The 19,427-nt window shown below is 37.9% G+C and overlaps 1 protein-coding gene across 1 annotated transcript in view; it reads left to right on the top strand.

The window, feature by feature from the left end:
* lingo2 (leucine rich repeat and Ig domain containing 2) overlaps window positions 1-19,427 on the top strand; it is a 214,195-nt gene that overhangs the window by 43,112 nt on the left and 151,656 nt on the right. The window contains exon 3 of the mRNA XM_034140784.1: window positions 19,263-19,363. The gene's annotated coding sequence lies outside the window, so the exon portion shown is untranslated. The remainder of the gene's footprint in view (window positions 1-19,262; window positions 19,364-19,427) is intronic.

The following is a 19,427-nucleotide window of genomic DNA, read 5'->3' as shown; positions in this document are numbered from 1 at the left end:
CACAGGCTCGATCTCAAGAAACAGAATGGTCTTACCCAACTGGATAAGGATTTGCGGTGATTACAGAAGAGAAGAGAAGAGAAGGGCTGAGATAGAGAAGCTGCAGAGTGTAGGCAGCTGGACTGCAGTAATTAGTCAGTGGAGCTCTCTGCGCTTAAGGGGCAGCTGACCACGGGCTCTGCTTGCTTAAAAGAATGGCAGAGGTTCTTCCCTGTCTGAAATATGACATCAGCAATTACCTGAAGACATAGCCCCCTCCTCTTTAGTTTTTTCTTTTTGACAAAGATAAATAGAGTGCCTGTAAAGTGTAGATAGCTCAGTTGTTCTCATACTACTGTCTGAAAGCCCATACAATAAATGAGAATATGCATTCAATACATAGCATAGCAAATGTATTTCAAATAATAGACACAACTGATGCGTCATTCAATTAGCTTTGATAAAGCAGTGGTAACAAAGTGAGACAGATGTAAACAGAGGTACATTAATCTGCTGTTGAGACACAATGTATGTTTTCCATAAACATGACCCAAGAGAACAACAACACAGTGTCAGGCGTTGCTAAGTCATTAACATAACTTTATCTATTTGAATAATATTATGCCATATTTTTATCTTTACTTTCTCTACATTAAACATTTTATCCGTGCACCTACAGTATCTAACCTAACATTTGTGAATTAACTCTTTGATCTCTACATTCACATAGGCTGTCATTTACGGTTGAGCTAATGAGCTAACCCCTCAACACCTTGTGAATTTGTTGATGTGTACTTCCTCAGAATTAGGAAATCTGGGGAAGAGAGAGTAATATGCGCATTAATGAGCACGTCACGCGAACAGCAACTAATTATAATGACGCATCTGGGGCCTCATTTGGTGTTGGTGTCAGCAGCAGCAGCCTCAAGGCCATATGATTGCAGTCTGAATTACCATAGAAGTCCCACTGAAAGTTCCTCTCGTCTGAAAACGTGCATGTCTGTCAGAGATGGGAAGCAGAAAAGCTTTACATTGTTTTTCTATAACTTGTACCTCAGAGAGTTAGGAAGAGCATGTTCCTTTGAGGTGAGACAGAAAGGCTTTTATCGGCTCTTGTGTGGGTTAACCCGAGATGTCTGAGATCAAGCCAGTGTGCTGGTTCTACTAGTAATGGGGGTTTTACTTTAGTGATCTACCAGAGAAGATCCTGGCTGAACAAAGACTTTGGAACTATTACAGGTACAAAGTCACCTATTCACAATAGATCATATAGACTACATGTAGCAGAGAAATGTTGCTCTACAAGATACATTGTGCTTACATTGAGTGTTTTCTAGCCTTGGTTGGAATTATGTTTGAGTAAAACAAAACGAAAATCAGTCAATTCAAAATAGTCCTTTGAACAGTAGATTTGTAATTTGCACATTCATTGACCCAGTTCTAAATGACATGTACGTGTTTATGTGGCAATTTATAAAACCATTATAAACTGAGTATGTGTCCCCAGAAAATTACCAGAGTTTCAATTTCTGCTTTACTGCCCTGGCAACATGTTACAGTACCTAAGCCAGTATCCACTGATAATGTCAGGATAGAATCTTTAGTGTTATAAATAATGAAATAATTAACTTTGCATTTCACAGGTCCAGGGTAGAACATACCATGCTGTTTTCAAAATGTATGAAAACATTAGTGAATAACTTGCAATTGAAATGCAGAGAGCATGCGTTTCTATGAGCAAATGTTGGCCACATTGAGTTTGTGTGCCTTCGGTGATGCTGGCAGTCCGAGCCTGAGAGACGAATGTATTCTAATGAGGGTGGTGAGTCTTAAGAAGGTTTAAAAACAGAATGAGTAAATATATGCGGTATATGTCATAACGTGTCTTTGGGTACTGAAAGAGGTGAGCCTGCAACTTTTATCTATGATTTGTCATTAACTTTGGCGTTATTAAAGCTGAGTCAATGTAGCTGAAACTTAACTATTAGAGTTGGTTTGGTTCGGTGAATCATCAAACTACTAAAACAAGTCGCCTTAGGCAATTCAGAAGATCATGTTTTACAGGTCATACAAACTTTGACAATGTAATTATTCTCTTATGGAAAGTTCAGTTGTTAGAGCTTGTTAAAGAATCAAATCCTCATAGCAGCTGGTACATTAGTCATAAGTATTATGGGCAATTTAGCTGACAAACACCTTTTCACAAAAGAGCACTGTCAGTAATAATCATGCTCCTTGTCTGGATATTGAGTTACTGACCAACCAAGGTGCCCAGGCAAGGTGCTTTATACATCTCTAGCAAGTAAAATATACCAACTGACGGCATCAATTCTTAAAGCTGTAGGGCACCATTCTTGCCAAAAATGACAAAAGTCAAGTGGTAAATGTCTTAATTTCTGTATTACTTATATAAGAGACTTATATAGCCATTAATTCATTAGGTTTAATGATTTATATATTTATTTAGTACTTGTGTATCATCTGATTTTACTTAATGTTCTGGTACTGGCTTTTGTTAGTTCCACAACTGGGTTGATTGTATTTCATCAATATGAATGCTGTGAAAGCCCCTCCATCTGCATGGACTGTCCTGTTAATATGTTCCTAGTTAGTCATGATGGTACCACACAGAATGATTTTGGTAAATACCGTGTTCAGCAAAGTCAATAACTGAAATCAAACATAATATAACAGGGTAAGAATCAATGTGTTTCCTTCCTATAATTATGAGAACTGGAGCAAAGCCCATTGGCTTTCAGTCATGCTGACTATTGATTGTTCGGGCCATAATTTACTTTTGTCCCAAAGCAAGCTTTTCACCCCATTACGCTTTGCTCATGGCTCTTTGGCCAGGGCCAGTCTTGGTCTCCATCATCATTAATACCTGCCCGCTCATTAAATTGAGCAGCCAGACAAAGGGACAGACATTATAGATTCCATCATTGCTCTTCACATCACCCTGGATAATGATGTGTGTAAAGGTCTAATGATAACTGAGGTAAAAGGCCAAACGGTGCCACATTTTCACAGGGCAGAGGAACAAGTGTCAATATGTCCGATTATTTTGTATTTCACTGTTGACATAATTTACAAAGCACCAACCCTTAGTAGTTAAGTATAACTGAAGTTCAGGACTGGTGGTTCAACTAATTTTGATGTTTATTAATGTCTCTCAGTACATTGTGTTTTCTGTCCTCAGGCCCTTTGAGATACAATGTGCTTTTATCACTTTTTCAGCCTTAATTTACATTTGACTATGATAGAATCCAGTTTTTGCGGTGTCTCCGCCTCCTTTGCACATTTGTCTCTATGGGACTATTTTAATTGGTGGACAAAACAACATTTTCAATAATGTGGGTGCTGTCTTTTCACAGTGAATGAATTCAATGTGTCACAAGTAGACTGAAGCATTGTACAGTATAATACAAATATTCCTCTTAAAACATTGCTTTCTTTCTCTGGCAAGTGTTTCATGGATTCAAATAAACCTCTGTGGTGTTGATCAATACATTATTGTCTGTAAAAGATCCCTTCCAAAATGGAAACCAATAGCCTGAAGAGGAGAGCACCAACACACCGGGAAATAAATGAGGGTCCTCATCTAGATGGACTTGTTGTATCATTCAGCAGTTGGATAACAAACAGACTATCTAGAGAAAATCAGTAGAGAAAGGTCAAGTTAAAGAGATTACCATTTCTCACTGCCAAATCCTCAAGTCAATAAGTGCTACTTCGTGTTAACATGAACCAAATGCAATGGAACGTTTTGTGTTTTAAAGTAGATGTAGATGAGACATTGTTGTTTTACAATAGATTTGAAAGGTTTTATACATCTAAGATAACTGAATAATGGGTTTAGATATACGGTTGCAGAAGTGTTGATTGCATACATTAATTCAACATCAATTTTATTAAACTGTTAATATTGTTCGTCTCAAAGATGTGCAGGTTTGAGCATTCTCATGTTCTTGAGTGTGTGGACACAGTATATATCAACTGCTAAAATGGTCTGATTTAATTTGAGTCTGTTTCTTGAAAAAAAAAAAAAACACTTATATAGCTTACCAGCTGCAAATGAGTAGTCTTAGTCAATACTACGCCTTGACTTGACAAACAAACGCTATAAATATGGACATTACAGATTAAAGGTTCTTGTAAATCACATGTTCAGTTTGGTAAATATGTTATTTCTTCTTTGAATTGGCATGTAATAGCAAAGTAAGCAGCAGAATAACAGAAGCTGATTCCACTTAGCAGGTCAATGATTTAAAAGGTATCTTGACTTTTGGTGCAGTGAAGATCCAATCCCCGATTGATCCTCTAAGTATCAAGTTCTTGTCAAGGAGACCTACAGCACTTCCTGATGCAATGCTTCTGCAATGACTAGTGTGAGACAAACAGGTGGAGGAGAAAGGAAAAGACAGGGAAACCAAAGTTAATATGTGTATATGCTTGGGGAATGGAAGAGGAAGGGGAATAAATCAATAGTATACCATGCAAACAAAAGTAAATCAACAGCATTGTTTGTTGGGTTGGTTGTGGAAGAACAATCACAATGTATTACCACTGCAAAAATGACATACAGTGTATGGAGTTGAGAGAAGATATATGTAAATTCCCTCTTGACACATTGCAAGCTACAACCATGTGAGAGCCAATTGCGCTTCTTTAAAGTCCTTTAGAGACAGACGCTTGCAGTAGTTGAGGAGAGGAGAACAATTCCAGCACAGAAAGAAGACAACAATGGCATCAGTCGTGCAATCCCAGCTGTCATTGTTGTATTAAAGCTGTCAAGGTAAACAAAAAAGACCAGAAAAACAAAGCTAGTCCATACTCAGCAAACAACCTATGGAACAGGAAATGAACAACCTCTTTGAGTGTGGTACGACGACTATGGCGGAAAGAAGTCTGGTTTCACGGGATTCCCAAAACCCCCTAATGTTTTGTATCTGTATGTGTTTGTGCTTTAGGCAGGAGATTGGGTTGAGCTGTCTTCTCCTCAATCTTAAGGGTTAGGGTTAGGGTTAGGGTTAGGGTAGGCCAGGAGCATCATAGAGTGAGATGAGCAGTGTGGACTCACAAAGAGTGAAACTCCCTGGCTGCTGAAGCTTTTCCACATCCTAACCCATCATCTGATACAGTCCATGTTTTGACTCGCTTCTTTTATAATGCACCAATTCACCTTAAGTTCTCCACACTCATTTGAACCCCATCTCTCACCACACAGAGCCATTCTGGCCCCTACTCACCTCTATCTTCTTCATGCCAGCGGAGTTGATTAGCTGACTGGTGGCAGCTGCAAGGTTCCTCTCCAAGGTCACGCTCAAATCTGCACAAACATGAAAAAATATATAGATGCATTGGATTTGACCTCATATTCACCCACCAAACGGGGAAAAAAGACTTTAACATTGGATTTGCAGCATTTTTGCCAAACAACTTCAGCCCTTTGCTCACATGTGGAAAATGAAAATTACACAAGTAGTTTTCCTGCCATGTATTTTCTACCTTTGTGTGGCTCTACAGCAAGTATTACTTAATGAATGAATACTTAATTTTACATTATTGAGACAGAGAAACCTATTACATTTATTTCAAAAAGGATAACTCTCACAATGCAGTGGGACCTGCCTGCCTCCAATGTCCATTTAGCCTTAGCCCGACACCCGCATGTATGCCAGCATGTGCTATTGGCAAATAGCCTGCTGGATGCTGTGTTATCTGAAGCTCTGTATATATGAACTGCCAGCTAAAATAACCGTTCATGTCAACCTACTAGTGGTAACTGCAAGAAGCATATGTTGGAGTTGCTGGTATCTTCCAACTGGCATCACACATTTTTTAAGTGTCAGCACAAGCAAGGAAACAGGGGCAGTGTCAGCACCAAGAGTTATGAAAAATCACCATTAACAGTTCACACCCTTACAATCCACCACACTGACAAAAAGTGTCAGATCACTCTGTAAAAGGGTTTATTTTAAAACCATAAAATGACTGCGGATGATGGTGTTCCAAAATCATGAAGAACATTTCAAACTTCAGCAGCAACATTTCTGAATAAAACAAAATCGAAAGAGAAATCCAGCAAATGATGATGACTCTTGTATTATGATTAACTGGGAAATAACAACTATTTTGGTACATTAGTAACTGTAGTGTCAGTGGGAGATCGGCTGAAAGGCTGACTAATTTAACGTGAAGCATTTCTTCCCCAAATCTTGCGTCTTAGCTTAGCATTTCTCTGGTGCGAGATTATTCTATAGACCTTTACATCACATGTGGGCAGGACTCCGTTCGTTTGACCCACCATGATTTGCTTTTAGCATTTTTTTTAAATTGGAAATGTCAGATAGGTGCATCAAATCTGAATTAAAGCCCAAAACCACAGAAACAAGTGTGTTTTATAGAAAGAGAGACGTGAATAGTATTGCCATTGATGTATTTTTGTGTTGCTTTCTGTTTGTATGTTTTCTTTTTTATTCTTTGTCATTGCTTCGTATTGTCTGTCTGTGTAAATAGTTATTCTTGCCTGAGTTTCCTTTCGTGAAAATGCCTTTGAATACAATGTTGTTGATGGACAAAACTATTGGAGGAATGTTTTACAAATATAGTTGTGAAAGTGAAAGTTCTAGAAAACAAAATAAAAAAACATATCTCTTTGCCCTTGTGTTGCACATAGACAATACTAGATTATAATCTCCTTTCCATCAAACAGGTTCTTGTCACTTTATCAACCAATGCCTGAGAAAGTATAAAATAAGGAATACGCAAAAACCCACAATACATATTAGCTGAGTTTTTTCAAATGAACGTGTGAACTTCCTGAGAGATTGCAATGGTGCAGGGTTTTTTCTGACTGCAAACACTTTCAGGTGTCAAATCAACCACAGCACTTATTCACAGCTTGCTGTCACACTTTTCTAAGGAACACCATCAAGTGCTATATCTTATAATGTAATGTATGCAAAGTCAGGAACAAAGGAGAACAAAACAGTTCACTCAAATGGTCCATAACATATAAGATAATCAGGACAGAATATGTACTGTTGTTCTGTCAAGACTAGCACAGAGCTCTTCTGGAGATGATTGCACACGTGTCTGTTAGAAACTTAATAATTTATTGTGTTCTTATAGCAGCAAATGTTGAACTGCCAAAGTAGAGCTATCTAGTATGCAAAGTGTAAAAGTCAAACACTGGTGTTGCTGTGAAAGAAATGCCTTAGTGTGATGGCATATCCTTAATATACGGTCTGTTATCGTAGGAAAATAAATATGATAAGTAAAATATAAAAACAAAGTATTGATTGCCTTTTGTTTTATACAATTTATTTATGTTGTCCTTTGGATAGTATTAAAAAAAATGCACATTCATATTGGTTATTTATTTTATTTGTTTTGATCCCCTTGAACTACTGTAAATAAAACAGTAGGTTCTCTCCCTTTACATAATCAATGCTTCATAACAAATACAAAAAGAAAACATGTGACACACAGCATTGCACATACATGCTGTGTGTCCAAAATACTGAAGACAAATACATTCATAATGCCTTAAGATATCTTATTTATGTAATACTGTGGTTGCATCTCTTTACTAAGGAACATGTGCTTGTTCTTCTCTGGTTATTCAGCAGCAGCTGTGTGTTTAATGACAAGTTTTGAGTTCTAGCACAATGTTCATCTCAAGGACTCCAGCTGCTCTGTATTGGACACGCCAAACTGTATCACATTTGTTTCACCCCGTTTTTTTCTTTGACAATAAAAGGCCACTTAGTTGTGTGATATTGAATCACAATAACCGAAAGCGAGAATCTGTGACTCACACATTTAAAGTCAAGTATTTCTATTATTACAGCAGATAAAAGCAATCCACATTGCTTGTGGTTATAAACCAGTTAATTTCAAGCTAGGATAAAGGAAATTGAAAAAAATCAAGCTGTCTAACTACAACATTCAATCCATGAAATGTAATTAACTGACCTCATTCAACGGAAATATGTTGTATCATGTTGGCTAAAAGAAGCACAACTTTGAGTCACACTGGCAGCTGCCATCGATGGTTACACAGAGATTGACCTGAGAGCGAAGAAGCACCTGTGTAGATGGAAGACAGAGAGGAATCAATTAAAAAGGAAGCAGATAACATCTGACATTTCTGCTGACACCTAAGAGATTGTTATCTATGAGATGAATGCTTGAGCTTCGACCTTTTGATTGGACCGTCCTCTTTGACAGCTGGGTCTACAGAAAGGCAGGTTAGACCTGGATACCATACAAACCCCACACAACGAATGCCTGAACAAATCATCTTTTCATCTATTTTGTAGGTTGTTTGTCATATATATATATATATATATATATATACAGTATATACCCTTATTCAAAAAACATTTTTTGAATAAGGGTATGGATTTGTATAAAAAAAAATCATGTTTTTTGTTATTTTTTCACATTCAATGGTGATGTAATGTCTTTGCATATGCGAATGCTGGTTGACTTTCAGAAGCTGACATTAATTCACTTTTTTCCAGATCCTGGCCACATTTTGATGATGCACTATTTAGATCTCAGACCTGTTTAACTCTAAACATCTCTCCTTTGTCCACTTTGTCCATACTGTACAAACCTGAAACTCCTTGTATGTAGTGCTTTTACTAGGTCCTCTTTGTTTTAGTTTGGCAACTTTTCCAGGACTCCCAGTAAAAACTTCCAAAACAATGAACACATATATTCATGATAAACGGCCTCCAATGACAAACGCTCATGAACCTCTACTGTATGTTGCCAAATTCTGTATTTTGTCATTGTTTGGATTAAGAGCGTGCATGTGGCAGACAATTATGTATTGTACCTCTAACATGCACTGTAATGAAAAGCGATGGACTAAATACATGAGTATTGTTTATATACAAAACACAACACATTTATCTTGTATATTTTTGCATTGGTGCCCGTCAACTGTACAAGACATTTTCTAGCTTATTTTAAGAAAATACATATATATGTATAAAGTTACATTTTCGAAATAACATAAATGACTGTGTTACGTGATGCAGTTGTATTTCTTTGCATGACTCAAACCCTTCCCTCTCATTTGCTGTGGAGGCTGACAAATGAATACTTAATTCATAGGCCTGAGTCAGACCCTTTCAAATGTAAGAAACATTCAGCAACTTGAATACAAAACAAACAATAGTAGTGAATTCCTGAGGGCACAGTGCTGCACAAAGGCTGGGGATATGCATGAAACAGATGAAATATGATAAAAGTAGATATGTATAATTGCTCATGGGTCACACCAATGGGAGCAGCAGAGTCAGACATTTAGATTACATTACATGTCATTTGTTTGACGCTTTTATCCAAAGCGACTTACATACATTCAGTACTGTGGACTATCCCTACAGGAGCAATTTGGGGTGAAGTGTCTTGCCCAGGGACACAACGACATGCTGACTGCAGTGGGACTCGAACTTGCTATACCCTGATTCGAACTCCAGCACACCTCCACTGAGCCACAGCCACCCCGATGAAGAATAACTCATGGCAGCGCAGAGCTCACAGTGACAGGCTCACATGCACAGTGACACGCTGAATTTGATGATTGTTTTCTGGGAACATTTATTATTCAGTTAGAAGCAGTTGTTTGCAGTCAAATTCTGTCAAAAACCTTCTATGACACACACCGAGGTTTTACTTAAAGGCAGATTTATTTGAAAAATAACAGAATTCTCATTGTCCAGAAACCAGTTTCCCATCTGCATCACCTTCACCCATGAAATTAAATGTTCACAAGAATAGCTCTGAGTTGATAGAAAATGCTTCAGCTATCAAGAAAGATAAAATGCTCCGATTTGATTTCCTTTCACAGTGCTAAATCATACATTGTTTTAAATTTAATTTAAATGTAATGTGTATATAAGTACGCTGTTTGTCAACCTTCATCTGCGGGCTCCAAAAAGGTAGATGAGTCGATGTGGACCTCATTGTGATGCTTAACTCTTCCTTAATATGAAGACAGAGGCACTTGAGTGCTGGATAACACTAATGGACTCCACACTGTGTGTTTTCCTGTTCAAATGTAGAGGTAACAACATTTCGCCGTTTAGATATTCTGCCTTTCATTTCCAGCAGAAAATCTATACTGATTACTTTGCATCAACTGCTTAGCAGCAACCCATTACTATTTCCACACTTTTTATGTTATTCTATACTCTTTATGAAATGTAAATAGCCAATACTGTAAATATTGACTTACTGATAATCTGATAAAGTCACTGAGTAATTAAACATTTACTCGATGACACTGTGCAAAGCTCATTATGCAACAAATATAGATTTAAGCCACACAAAACAAGGCAGATTCACGCTGCACTGGAGAGTAAGATGCTTTGCAACTTAGTCATATTCAAAACCCTTTTGGGGAGGATTTGTTTCCCCAACAGAAACTTTAGCTACCAAACAAGTACAACTCCTTAACCATTTATGTCTTAGGAGAAATAGCCTGTTCCTCATCCAAATGATTCAAGTCCCATGTTTCAGTTTCATTCGTTTTTTTTTTATCAGTTTGCTGGTTTAATGATTAGACTGAGTTCTCAAAGTGTAAGTGATAGGCAGGAGGAGAAAAAGGGACCATGATGAATGCTTTTTTTCCTGTTAAAGTCCCCTTCGTGTATTGGGGTTAAAGTTCCCTACATATGCCGTTTTGGTTTCAAGACCCTGGTTCACGGAGGATACCAAAAAAGTCCTCGAAAGACAAGGTAAACTTAACTATGTGCATTTAAAAAAGAGGAATGGTTTCGGCGAAAACTAAAAGGTACCATGGGGTCAGATTATAATTTTCCAAAGGGGGTTCGTTTAGCACTTTTCTTGCCTTATACTGTAGATTTGTACATGGTCTGCAAACCCACCCTACCAGTTTCGATAGAGATATTTTTTGACTGATGTATGTTTACAGCTTGCTACTATTTTGGAATTCAGAATTCTTTGCAAAGTGCACACTGCAGTGCTGAGATGCAACATCCCTTTGTAGTCAAATATTCACTTGCCTTTCAGCCCAGCAGATTCTGAGAAAACTGTTTGTGTCTCTTTGTTTTTCTTGGTGTTTGACATTCTTCACCAGTGACTCGATTACATTAGCTGGAACTAACTGTCTGTGGTGAGCTGGAAAGCTCTCTAAACCTTAACATCTTCCAACAGTTTAAAAAAAAAAATGTGGACTGGCTCTCGAAAGCTGAGACATGCAGCACAATGCAATGCTACATTTCCATAAGACCCCTTTCTCTCAATCTGCTTCCATGAAATCCTTTTTGATCATGTGCAATCCCTACTCAATACCTGGCTGCTGACCATTTTGCACACACAAATGTCCGTTTGGCACAGGGAATGCAGCAGACATGATTCTGCTTAACATTTCCAAGCCGGACAAATTGGGCTAAGATACCAGCTGTTAAGCATGGGCAGGCTAATCAGTTTAGCAGAATGCTGAGGATTATGCAGTCAGAAAAGAGTTGTTGTTCTAAACACAATATACTGCAGCGGACAACACATCTGCTGCTGTTTTCGTTATCTGAGCTATTTTCTCTTGTTCATTGTGGAAGCTCGTCTTAGCCTTGTTATTTGCTTGCTGCTGTTTACCACAGGCCTGTTGTGAAGGAAGTGTCCAATTAACTGTGGATTTGGTGGCATGGGCTATCACATCAGGGTTCCCAGAGTCTCACGTCAACTGTGCACTTGTGTGGCAGGGTGTGAGGGCTTTAGGCCAGCAGTTCAAATCACTTCCCTCAGCTAAATGTACTGCATAAAGCATTGCATGTCTGCATGTGGTAAAAAGAAAGAGACAGACAGAGTTCCAGGGAGAATAAGGATACAATGGTCTGTAAGACAGAGTTTCCTTTGCAAATAATATGATAATATACATTAAAGGTAGGGTAGGTAAGTTTGAGAAACCGGCTTGAGATCGCTAGAATTTGAAAATACACAACCGGAGAAAATCTGCCACTTCCTTACAGAGCCCCTCCTCCAACACACACGAACGCACACATGACCAATGAGGGCACGAGATGAGTTTGTGCACAGATGGAAGGCTGACAGGCAGGTAGGCCATCCAGTTATTTTAGCCAGGCCGGCTAAAATGATTGGTCGTGCTTTTTACAGTATTACGGCTTCCACAGATGACATTTTTGTATGGATTTTTTGTCAAAGCACTTAAGATATTCATTGCTATCGGGATGTTAAGAGCATTCCATGGAATATAACAAAAAGTGTATCTCGAGCCGGTTTCTCAAACTTACCTACCCCACCTTTAATGAATATAATCACAATAAAAAAACCTGCACAAAAATATATAATTCCTTACATTTCAGATTATGTGACTGTATGTAATGTCAAATGATTACCTAACAGTAGAAGCATGGCATGCCTTTTTATGTTCTATCTATATTTTAACTCAACTAATGCCTACAATGTGTTGCTTTATTAAAATAAATCAGACATGATACAAGTGTTTTAGCTGATACTTTAACCCAAAGCAACATATACAGTATATGTAAGGCAAGGCAAGGCAAGTTTATTTATATAGCACCTTTCAACACAAGGCAATTCAAAGTGCTTTACAAAAATGAAAGACATTAAGAAAATGGCATTTAAAAACAGTCAATAAAAAGCAAAGATAATAAAATAAACATTAAAAGAAAAGAATACATGGATAAAAGTTACAGTGCAGTTTAAGATGTGAATAGTTCAATTAAAAGCAGCGGCAAAAATAAAAGTCTTCAGCCTGGATTTAAAAGTAGTAAGAGTTGCAGCGGACCGGCAGTTTTCTGGGAGTTTGTTCCAGATATCTGGAGCATAATAACTGAACGCTGCTTCTCCATGTTTAGTTCTGACTCTGGGGACAGAAAGCAGACCTGAAGACCTGACAGTTCTGGATGGTTCATCATTTAGCAGTAGGTCAGACATGTATTTTGGGCCTAAACCATTCATGTAGACATGCCTACTGGAGTATTTTGACTGCAGGGGCTTGGATTGAACCACTGACCCTATGATTGGTAAGTCAGTGCATCGCCCCCCTGAGCCATAACCTCCCTTTTATATCTTGAATCCATTTTCGTTTTGTCTCGTTATTGGTAATGTGATATTTGTATTTATGTTTGCCTCATTACATTCAGAAAAGCCTTAAACAAGTCTTCCAATCAATACTTTTTTATTGCACCAAATTGTTGCTTTTCATTGAAGGGAATACCTGCTTGTCCATGATGTTCACAAATATTCTTAATGAAAGAAATGGCAAATATGAGCCTTGACAACAACGCTGGTATTATTTTCAGCTTGTTAGTGTGTATGTGTCATCATTACAAAATGTGATCCTATATTGTGGTAAAAACTGCTACAGAGATAATATTGAGGTCTTTGCCAGGTGTTTATGTCCCCCCCCCCCCACACACACACACACACGCACACCCAATTATTACGCTCTTGGCCTGATTTGATTTACCAGTGGGTGTGATCCCAGGTCTCTAGTTTATCAATGTTTGTGTCATTACAAATGGCCATTCCTAATACATGACGATAATTCATCCAAAATGGCCTTCTTCAATTTATTCTTAGGCAGACTGGGATGTTTTTGTGGGGCATCGTTTTTCAAAGCTCTGGCAGCTTTATTTAGCCATTACATTATTTAGTTACAAGCACTAATATGTGTGTTCATTTTTTCTAGACAGCAGAGTGTGAAATTGAAGTTTAAAGAACAATTAGCTCTTCTTCGGATTTTAAGATCACAGAGAACGCAGCACTGTTTGACATGTTCACATTCAGAACCGGGAGGAATTAAGAAATGCTCTGGTTTTACTAATAGTCGAGCATCTCTTGTCTTCTCGGAACAAAAACCTTCTTTTTGGCGTTAATCAAATTCTGAAAGACAAAAAGTACTTTAGTTGTTTAATTAGAAGAACTGCTTAAATGTAGCTGTTGACACTTTGTTCTATAACTCTTGTGTTAGGCATGAGAGGCTAGGGGCGGACTCCAGCTTTTGACTTTTCTTCCTGCAAATTATTCACGATTTGCCTCTTAAAAACAAAGTCCCAAGGTTTAGACACTGTTGGAGAATGACTCAGACACTGTGTGCTGCAAGCGATGATGCAATAAAGCTTTGTTTCGGGAAGTACTCACGCAGCATTACACTGTGGTGGTCACTGAGCTCTCAGCATGAGCCAAAGGCACAAGTCTTTTTTATTCCAGCCTTTTCAATTATTTCGCAGCGGCTGTTATTTGATGTTTCACTGCCTCTTGCAAAATCCCCTTTTACTTTTAAATGTTAATTTATTTATTTTTCTCTTTATTAATCTAGTCTGACAGGTGTATTTACCTTCATCTTTTCCTCTCCGTCTGTTTATGCGCTGATACTCTCCTGACACCCTTTCCTTGTTTGTTTCATCCAAGTTGTGCGCGTATCTCAAAGAGATACCTCTGACCCAGACGTTTTTGTGTTCTCTTTTGACATTTCAGTGACCTTTTGAACTCAGCGCCATGTTTTTACTGTCTATTCTTTTCACTTTGTGTGTAGTAAAAGTAAGAGAGCTGAATTTGCTTTTCCTCCATTCTGTTTTATTCTCTTTGAAGACAGACGGATGAAAAGGAGGATGGGGGAGGGTGTTAACACTTTTCATAAAGCAACTCCAGGCAATATGGATAGGAGGCTGGCAGCGTTTCTACATGTACATGAAGCTGAGATACACTTTCCAATAAAGAGCCAATATATATAGAATGTTGACATTTACATCAACCGCACCAGGCAGTTTTTTATTTTCTCTTTTAGTAATGCAAATTCATTCCATTTGAATGTAATTTACAATGAAAAAAAAAGTTTTTCAAAACAATACAGCTTTAAATATTTCCATAGTTTAAGATTGAATTGTGAAAGCACCAATTTAAAATGCATTCAATTTACGATCCCCATCTTTGAAGTAGAACATTTTCACTAACAAAGGAACACAAACAAACAAAGGCAGACAAACAAACACAAAATAAATGGTAACATTGTACTACTTTACTAACCATAATAGTCAATGTAATAGCTCAACATTTCAGTCACTCTAAAGGAAGAGAGACATTACATGAATTGAATCAATAATGCGTTTTATACTTTTAATTTACCAACATGTAAATCAATAAAACTGTCCGAAAGCAAACATTTTAAGGGGAAACTGCATTTATTCGAATACAGATTCCCCAAAATCAGATAATTGTTCAATTAAATTGCACGAGTAACTCCTATTCTCACTAAGCATGCACCCACAATCAAATCTATTAAAAAGTGCTGATTTTAAATTTGAAAAGTATTTTCAATCAATTCAAGAACATAGATGGACTTAAAGAAATAAATAATTGTCAGTAGTGCTAATAATCATTGTGCATGTAACTTCATTGAGTTTCGGATCAATGCTTTGTGCCTAAAAGCCTGCTTCTGCATGTTTGTGTCATCAAGTGAGCTGAATGCACAGGCTTCGACTTGCCCTTCATTTTTAGCTACTTAATGAAATGGCTGCTGGGTGTGGGCTGAGTAACGCTGCTGCGGTGATGACTCCAGACCTTTCTTCAGTCGGAGTTCAGACATTGAAACCCACAGAATTGAAATGTGGAATACTTCATGACGGAGGATGTATCGTCATAAGTCCAACTGGGGAATGCGTTCTTCATAGGCTTACGTAAACAAGCCAGAGATTGAAAGGGTTTATTTCACCAAACCTTTGTAGCCAGCAGGGCTGAAGTGAAAGGTGAAAAGAAATATCCAATGAACAAGTGAAAAATCCACATGATTTAAATAAACTGAAGTGCTTTAGAATTTGAGAATTCTACCTGTTAAACTTTTAGAAAACAGGACTTTGAAAGCGTCGAGTATTTACGTAACAAGGACAAAAAGACAGTGAATATGCATTGAAGTGAGTTGAGCCTTGTTGACAGAGTGGCCTTTTGTTCCTGGCGAGGACAGTTTCTAGATTGAATTGATCTGACTTTAGAGCCTAAGCATTCATCTTGGTCACTCATCTCTGATCTGTGGCTGTCAAGAGGAGATGGGGTTTTCAGAGAAATAGACAGCTTGGAGAGCGAGTGAAAGGTTCACTTTACCTCTGGACCCTTTCCCTCACTACTTTAGTGCTTACTTCTTAGTAGAAATCAGCAAACTTCCCATAAAAAAATATTTTGAAACTATTCAGTCTACAAAAGTCTCTATTGGATAAGTCGATGTCAACAAAGTAATCAACATATATTATAATTATAAACAGATTTTTTATTTCTCAAACAGTTCCAAATTGTGAAATGTCATCATGTCCTTCTTTATAGCTAATATTGAACGTACATGTTTAATATGTTATACTGTCGGTCAAACACAAATATGTTTGTTTGATGATATAACCATAGAGAATTGTGAAATCACACTTTTTAACATTTCTGACATCTTGTTGACATTAATTGAATCATCCAAAACAAAATCATTTATGAAATATATCATGAAAATGTGCACTGATTTCATCATCATGTTCCCATGGGATTGTGCCTCCTGTTATATCTAAGAAAGCTTTAAGACAAATTGAATTACACAATTGTTTCAGTCATCACAACAAAATATGAAATAGTTAATGTAGTTAAAAAAAAAAGTATTGATTTACAATCAATTCAAGCGTAAACACAGCAGTACTGTAGGAAAACATCTAGAGACAGAACTAAGTGCTCCATCACTTTCATCCTGCTGCAACTGAAGGCTGTTAGGTCCTGCAGACATATTTTCCTCTGAGATTTCCGCTTTAGTTCACCTCTTTTTAAGGACCCCCCCTGAAAAAAAGGAAAGATTTGTTGGCACAGTGCAGCTCAGCACTGTCACTCCAATTTAGAAAGCTGTTAGCTGATCCTTTTGACCGTGTCTTCCGCTACCTGGGCCATTTCTAAGCCACAGATGATAATCCTCAAGGGATCCTCATTAAGTCTTTGCTCCAATTAAGCCTCGCTCATTTTGCCGCAGCACAATTGCTCTGTACCGCAGCGCACAAATCCTCCAACAGTGGATTAGGCTGATCGGTGGGTGGGATGAAAATAGCAGCGTGGTAAGTCGGGGGAAGAGGTGAGACTTTCTTAGGTGTCAGCAGCCACTGCTCGCACGTCCAGGGGTGTGCATCAAACTATTTGAGTTGAAGGAAAAAATATCACATGTGAAAATATACTAAATTCGGAGCTACAGTAGATATGGCTTATTTAAGTGGCTCAAATGTGGCTTAGCGAGGGGAATCACTGTGCAAGCTGGTACTGCTGAACCTTGATATAGTGAATACATTTCTGCTGGCACTGGGGTTTCTGATATATATTCATACATATTCCAACAGTTTCATAACCTCATATATATCCAGTTTAAGTTTGGATGGGAGTGACTTGATCTGTTATGTTTTCATCTCATGGACTTCACTCTGTTTTTTTTATGAAGACATGGACATCTTGAGTTCAGAATCAGAATCAGAAACATGTTTATTGCCAGGTAGGTTCACACGATGAGGAATTTGACTTGATGTCATGGTGCATACATAAAATATAAAACAAAAAATGTAAAAAATACACAGATAGCGAACTATATTATGAACACTGTAAAAAAATATAGATAGATAACAATAAAATAAAGCAGTAATTTACAGCGAAATAGAATGCAGTGAATTATAGAATATTAAATATGTGCAGTAAGCAATATTTGAACAATATTTGAACATTGTGTGCATTAATGTAATGCGTATAGAGTCTGCGTTGTGGCTGAGGTAAAGTGTCAAGAGTTGTATGTGAAATGAAGGAAAGGTCACATATTGTTTAGTGTTGACCAAAACACATCAACAGGAAAACAATACTTACATAACGAGAGATAAAAAAACAGACAGACATGGTGAATCAGCAAAATAATATTTCTAAATTGTTCTAGTACAATCTTTAACAGAACTAATCCCTGGTTTGAGCTGATGGGGCACTTATTATTTGAAAGGTTCAGTGACATCAAAGCTTTTGTCCCACTCAGCAGCACTACACTGCATTATCAAATACTAGTTTTTGCTTCATCATGTGTTTTGAGTTGCCACGTAGTCCAGAACTCTTCCAGTCAATGTAATGTATTAATCGGTTAGCTTTCACAACCCAGTGAACACATAATTTTGAACATGAATGGTGCCAGCACGCAGTCGGTTCTGGCCGGCCACGTTGGCAATAACAGACCAACAAAATATTTTAGCCAACGGCTCACGTTACGCTCGAAGAAAGAACATTCAGCCATCATATGCTTTGAAATTCTACCTACCCATCACAGTCGTATTGCTATCCTTGTCTTCAGCACCTTAGTATTCAGTATATGATGCTTTTACCATCAACTGCCATGGATTGGGTTTCATCACTAAACATTTACTTCCTTCAAGGTAGATTATATTTCCTTTCCAGCGCAGATATTAGACACATTATCACTTCAAATGTATTGCTTTGAATAGTTTTTTCACATTATAGTGTCTATGTAGTTTTGGCAGCTTGAGAGACAAACCTAAATACTTGTACAGATCAAGAGTGCAGCTCATTGGTTAGATATACTTATTAACAAGAACTAGTAAATCCTTGCTTCACGTATTCTGTAGATATTTTTTATTCAGCTACCAGTTTTTGTGCTTCTGTCTTTTGCTCCATGAACAATACTTTCATCAGAGAACCATAGCAAGCACGGGCAAATTTAAAATGCCATGACCTACTATTGTTTTATTTTTGTTTTTGTTTAAAGGAAAGTAGTTACCCCACACGTTGCTGTTTGTCGCCATTAATGCCCGTCTGTAGATAAGTGTCAGTTGATCTAACGTATTGCCTTTAAACTATTGCCAGTTGCCATGCCATGTTGCTAGTTGCCATGCCATGTTAAGGATGTGTCAGTCAGCCGGGGACATCCACTGTCCAAGTCTGCACCCCTCTGAATGGCATGAGCCCTGCATATGTTACTCGCTTGTCTTCCCCCGACCCAAATGCTGGTGTAATGAGCCGTTCTCTGGCAGCTGTTTAGGCAGAAAAATGATCAAGTTGACCAAGCAAGGAGAAAGATTCTGTGCCTGTGTCATACAGGTCTTTTCCTGCCTGCTATCCCGGTGCGGCTTAGCTAATGTTCTTCCTTAGAGTGACATTTCTTCCAGGATGTTTATCGTGGATCGCTGGGCATTTGTAGTGGCTGACTCGTGAGCTCACTCTCCATGTCTACTCTGATTTGTGTTTCTTTGTTTTTCTCGCAGACCCCGGAATAAGTGAGCTGTGAATAAAGTCCCACTGGAGCTTTTCTAAAGGACTCCCTTGCTTCTCTGACAGCATATGGACATCTGACATTGGGTAGCAGGTATGTCACTATAAATGTTTCTTATAATTGTGTAACAGCTGTACCCTTTTTATTTCAGTTCTTA

The sequence above is a fragment of the Trematomus bernacchii genome, unplaced genomic scaffold (genome assembly GCF_902827165.1).
Source record: "Trematomus bernacchii unplaced genomic scaffold, fTreBer1.1, whole genome shotgun sequence".
NCBI classification, from domain to species: Eukaryota; Metazoa; Chordata; class Actinopteri; order Perciformes; family Nototheniidae; genus Trematomus; species Trematomus bernacchii.
This window is presented reverse-complemented; position numbering and strand designations above follow the sequence as displayed.